Raw genomic sequence first — 6680 nt, 5'->3', positions numbered from 1 at the left:
GTAAACAAGCAAAATGATCGTGTATACCTGCCAAAGAGGTCAGTTGAAAATGTGCACCTTCGGTTGGCCACCAGGACTCAAGCGCCGGCCATAATGATGGTGGGGGCCTCAATGATAACCGATGGTCGCTTTTCACTCATATTAATCGTCCGTGGCATCAGCCAAAATTTTTGCCCGCAGACCTTGGACATTCCATTAGGACTCAACACCATAGCACTCAGCATGCGCCACCCAAGAATGGTTACAAACATTTTACATATACATTTTCAGCGCACAATGGCTACCAAAATGGACTGTTATACGTCTGGAATGGGCCAAAATACCGCAGAGCAACATTCGGGCAGCTTGTGACGGTTTCGTTGGACGTTTGAAGACCATAATTCGTGCCAGAGGTGACCAAATCTAAATTTATTCTAAAATTTGATGCTATAAAAAAGTAAAAATTATGGTGTTTGACTTTTTTTACCTCACCCTGTATATGTAATATCAGATCAAATTGGATAGATTTGTTTCATATTCAACCGAATTTTTCGATTTGGTGAAACTGGGTCCGGAATATCGATTGCTCCAATAAATATTTTTTATATAATTCATATCGAAGTTATATCATGCACTATACAGCAATGGCATTTGAGACTAGAGGTGCAAAAGCCTCTGATAAATTTTTCGAAAATCGATTCAGAGTTGGATATAGGCTCCAAAGCCATGATAGGCATTCATCTAAGGTTCATAGTTGGTATGATCTACTTCTCATAAATTCCTAATATGATTTTTTAATGGAGCTCGGTCCTGCCCGATTTTTTGACTTTTCCATACTGGGTTTTAACTCGTTTTGTTTTTTTTTTTTTTTTTTTTTTGATAAATTACCACAAAATATAATAAACGAAAGTGAAGTTGTTTTTTTTTTTTAATATCATTCCAAATGTTTGTTTCGATTACAAAATTATGTACTGTTTTTTAGATTTATTGATATTATTACGAAAATTATCGTCTAAAAAATGTGGTGAACCACCACGTAATGTAAAGATTAAGATTAATATTAAACGATTATTCGTCATGACTGGAGGCCAATATGTTGTTGGGCCAAAAACAATAAATGCCATTACCAGATCACCCGGCAGTGGTAATAGATTAACAAGTAAATCGGAACAGCAACCAAATGACCAAAATCACAAAATCTTTATGAAAAAACCCGGCAAAAGGGTAGGTAGGTGTTGCTTTTGTTGAAAGTCAAGACAAGTGATTGACTGACTGAAGCTTAATCATAATAATGTATTCAAATTATTTTAATAAAATGAAAAATACACTTTTTTAGGTTTCGCTCATTGTGAAAGAGGAAAACTAAGAGTTTCTCATGTGGAAATGTTTTCTTTCCTAGCCGTTTTATGCATAATTTACGCTAATGAATTGTTAGGAAGTGTTCGTCGAATGAAAGGGACGGTTGGTTATTATGTGAGAAGTGTTACAGAAATAAAGCGAAGTTTTATTGTTTGGAGGTGATGGCACAGTTTGAAATTTCGAAATATTGTACTGATGTCAGACAAATAAAAAATGTTTCCTATTTATAGGACATTCTTTCAAATAATACCTCATATACAGGGTGAGATAGAAAAAACTGCAACAAAGTCAAACGCCATAATTTTTACATTTTTTTTTTAAATTTTATTGAATGAAAGCAAAACATGTCGGAAATAATATCAAATTTTAAAATAAGTTTAGATTTGTTAGAATTGGTCACCTTTGGCACTAATTATGACCTTCAAACGGCCAATGAAACTGTCACACGCTGCCCGAATGTTGCTCTGCGGTATTTTGGCCCATTCACGGTGCAACGCTTGCTTGAGCTGTTCGACACTTTGGTATTTTTTAGAGCCAACCTTGCTTTCCAAAATACTCCAGACACAATAGTCCAACGGATTGGTATCCGGAGTTTTTGGTGGCAATTGTTCGCTGAAAATGAAGAGAGGAACCTCAGTTTGTAACCATTCTTGGGTGGCGCGTGCTGAGTGCGATGGTGCTGAGTCCTGTTGGAATGTCCAAGGTCTGCGGCCAAAATGTTTGCGTGCCCAAGGCTTTAATACACCTTCCAGAATATTTCCGCGATGATATTCGGCATTTATACTGATGACACGGTCGATTAATACGAGCGGAGAGCGACCATCGGTTGTTATTATGGCCCACACCATCACCATGGCCGGCGCTTGAGTTCTGGTGGCAATCCGAAGGTGCACATTTTCAGCTGACCTCTATGGCAAGTAAACACGATCATTTTGTTTGTTTACAAACTGCTGGACAAAGAATGTTTCGTGATCAGAGAAAACCAAATTCGGCAGTTCACCACTTGCGGTCAAGCAACTCTTTAGCTCTTGCACTTTTTGGAACTTCAATGGCTTTACCCCGAGCTCAATTTTCAATATTTGCCGAATGGAATATTGCGATATGTTTAGCTCACGATCCATTTTTCGGCTACTGCGACGCGGGTTCCGATAAAGTCGTTTTTTTACTTTTCGAACCATTTCTGCTGATGTTGCTGTTTTCTTCCGTCCGCTTCCTTGACGTCGGGCTACGCTACCAGTATTACGGTAACGGTAACGAGCGATGGTACGAGACACAAACGATTTATTCGCATTTAAAGGCTGGAGTTCTCTAACGATAGCCACTTGTGGTTTTCCAGCCAAATATAAAAAAATCAGACTATCAAGCTTGCATTCCATCATGAATAACTTTTTTTCTGGAAAATTGCTTTTTTACGCTTGTAAACAATATAATGAGCTGTCACTGGAATAATTTTAACAGCTGTCGGACGAGTGGCCTAGAAATGACAGCAGTCTGAAGTTGATTGCAGTTTTTTCATCTCACCCTGTGGCTATATCTGGACCGATTTTCACCAAATTTAGTGTACTTGCGTCTAGGCTGAATTTGGACCTCAAATCGGTTAAAGATATATATGGGAGCTATAGATTTAAACTGAAACTCACTGATTGACATAGGGTTCGTCATTGAGCCAAACAAAATTGTTTCATATTTCATCTCAATCGGATAATAAATTCGACTTGCATTTTGACAGACCGACTGACATTCCTAACACATTGTATATTTCTTTTTGGAAATATTGACGGTCTGAAGAATGGCACAGTTATTGCTTATCTCTTAATCTATGTTGTGCCAATTTTGGACAAAATCGAATACTTCCTTTGGGAGATATTGAGCGCACCAGACAGACAGGTGAACATTTCCAGATCAAATCCAACACATTGTAAAATTTTTGCAGGAAAATTTTATATCCGTATAGAACCTATAACGCCAACATTACAACTAACCTTCAAGTTGCTTTAAATTCTTCATACGCAGATTGAGAATTTAAAATACAGAAAACATCTCAATCTTTTTGAAATAGTGGCTAAATATGAGGAATGTCAAAACACAGAAGACATATTCATACGAGGCTAAAAAATGTACAAATAATGTCAATTTCAAAACCCTTAAATTATGCTGATCAAGAGTATATATGCTTTCTAGATTCTCATATTTTAAAGTGTTGCAAAGAGTATGATAAATTAAATATACCCCCATTTTATTGTGAAGATAATAATAATTAAACAATATCTTCTTCATAACGCCACTTTTATCTCTTGCAATTATTTCGTCTAGCTTCATTCATTCAGATAAATAAAACATTGTATTGCCATAAATCAGCGTTTTTAACTGTCCGTTGAAGAAATGTAATTTTTTAATTTATTTTCATACTGCGCAAATTTCGATGGAAGAAAATCATAGGTAATAGAAATCAGAAATCTCCATTAGCGATCTTACCAAACCAGCCAAGAAAACAAAAATAAACATACAACTGAAAGAAAAACATGAGCATTGCAAACGAAAGAAGCTTTAACCTGTTGCGGAATAGTGCGCATGTGCAGAGGTTAAGAATGTTACCAATTGCATTGCAGGAGGGAAATAGAATGGTGAGAAAATATCAAAAGACACGCAAACAAACGAAATCCAACGAAAAAAAAAATGAAAAATTGAGTTACAAGTTGAGTGAAGGTTAAATAAAAAGAGAAAACCATGAAACATACATGAGCAAGAGAGGTATTGAGTTGGACAATTCGTCATAATTTTGTTCAATAGTACTCAAATATAATAAATTTAAGACTGATAATCGAGAACCTCGACTCAGCCTTTTATGGCATGTATCGACTCTGAAACCAATAAAAATTTAGCTAGAAAAAGTACTGATTATTGAGAGGTACCGTTATATCGGGTCTATATGGGACCATTGATTTATATGTAGACAATGCTTTGCAACAGGCAGTAGAATAGCTTACGAAATATTAGAACTGAATTGTAAACAATTCCGTGAATATGCCGAATATCGGGGGCTACTTTACCTCATTTTCAGTATGAACCATTTTGAATCCAATGCAAATTATTATATCAAATTTTAAATCTATAAATCTTGATTTCAATAGACTGACAAACGAAAGGACGACTTTTCGACTCTTACGCTGGTCATGAATAAATGCTTTATGGGGTACACAAAAAACTGCAACAAAGTCAAACGCTATAATTTTTACATTTTTTTTTTTTAATTTTATTGAACGAAAGCAAAAAATATCGGAAATAGCATCAAATTTTAGAATAAGTTTAAATTTGTTCGAATTGGTCACCTTTGGCATAAATGGGGGCCTTCAAACGGCCAATGAAACTTCCATACTCTGCCCGAATGTTGCTATGCTGCATTTTGGCCCATTCCCGGCGAAGAGCTTGCTTGAGGTGATCGATACTTTGGTATTAATTAGTGTCAACCTTACAGACTGCTGGACAACGAATGTTTTCTCATCGGAGAAACCCAAATTCGGTAGTTCATCACATTCGGCCAAGCGAAGCAACTCTTTAGCTTTTTTGAGTCTATTTTCTTTTCGTTGCGGTGTAAGTTCTTGCACTTTTTGGAAAGTCAATGGCTGTACCTCAAGCTCATTTTTCAATATTTGCAGAATGGAATATTGCGATATGTTCAGGTCACGAGCCATTTTTCGGCCACTACAACGAGGGTTTCGATCAAGTCGCTTCTTTACTTTTCGAACCATTTCTCCTGATGTTGCTGTTTTCTTCCGTCCACTTCCTTGACGTCGGGTCCGTCCGCCCGTCCATCTGTCCATGTATTCTTGTGAACAAAATGCAGGTCGCATTTATTATCCGATTGAGATGAAATTTTCCAAACAATATTTTTTTTGCCCAAGGACGAACCCTATTGGTGAGAATCGGATCAACTCTAGATATAGCTCCCATGTATATCTTCATCCGATTTCGGGTTAAATGTGCACCAAATGTCCACTATCAGTCCAAATTACCTGAATTTTGGCACACCCAACCGAGTTCGGCCTAGAAGCAAGTATATCAAATTTGGAGAAAATCGGTTCAGATATAGCTATAGCTCCCATATATATCTTTCATCCGATTTGATCTTTAAGTCCCTCACACTCCTACTATGTACTCCACAACCGTGATATTTGGTACCTGGTACTAGATGGAGCACAGAAATAGCTGTTTTAAATTTTATCGAAATCGGTTCAGATTTGGATATAGCTCCCATATATATCTTCATCCGATTTCGAGTTAATTGACCACCAAATGGCCCGAATTTTGGCACATGTGACCGAGATTAGCCTTAAAGCAAATACAACAAATTTAGAGAAAATCGGTTCAGAAACAGCTATAGCTCCTATATATATGTTTTATCCGATTTGGTGTTTTAACCTCTCACATTCGTAATATGCACTCCACAAGAATGATATTTGGTACCAGATATAAGATACAGCCCAGAAATATCTGCTTGTAATTTTATCGAAATCGGTTCAGATTTGGATATGCCTCCCATATATATCTTCATTCGATTTCGGGTTAATAGTGCACCAAATGGCCGATATAAGTCCAAATGGATTGAATTTTAGTACATCGGACCGAATTCAGTCTAGAAGCTAATACGTCAAATTTGGAGAAACCCGGTTCAGAGATAGCTATAGTTCGTAAAATGCACGATAGAATTAGATAGATTTTGATTTTGTACCAAATATCTCAAAGAGCTCTGAAATGCCCTGTATTAACCATTTTACGAGAGCTCTACTAAATATGCATAGTGGTGTAGGGTATCATATAGTCGGCCCCGCCCGACTTTTGAGCATTCCTTACTGGTTTCATTTCACTTTCTGGAGTCCACGACGAATATATGGAGTTGTTTAAAACGGAATGACAATCTATATATAAGAGATGTGAAATAACTGACTCCCAGACGAAACGGCTGAAGCACGAGGGTCAGTCTTGATGTGTAGGTATGTGATTAGGCTGGGTTTTTGAAAATTCGTATTAAAATGGTACGAAAAGTACAATATGCATTAAAAATTGAGTACTCTGTATTGTACAACGGAATAAGCTAGAATTCGGAACATTTGGAATGAGGGTCACTAATGAAGTGCATGATACATGTAACTAGGGATTTTGGGTATTTCAATTTTAAGGTTACGAAAAGTCCCATAATGGAACTAAACTTCTAAAATGGTACCATTTGTTGTTATGTGAGAGCTAAAAACTTGAAATTTGGTATGAAAATCAGGTTTGCGAACTCTACTAAATTGTACTTAATTTGTTAAATTAAATTTGGATAAGGGTGAATGGATGAAGCT

The sequence above is a fragment of the Musca domestica genome, unplaced genomic scaffold (assembly GCF_030504385.1).
Source record: "Musca domestica strain aabys unplaced genomic scaffold, Musca_domestica.polishedcontigs.V.1.1 45, whole genome shotgun sequence".
NCBI lineage: Eukaryota > Metazoa > Arthropoda > Insecta > Diptera > Muscidae > Musca > Musca domestica.
This window is presented reverse-complemented; position numbering follows the sequence as displayed.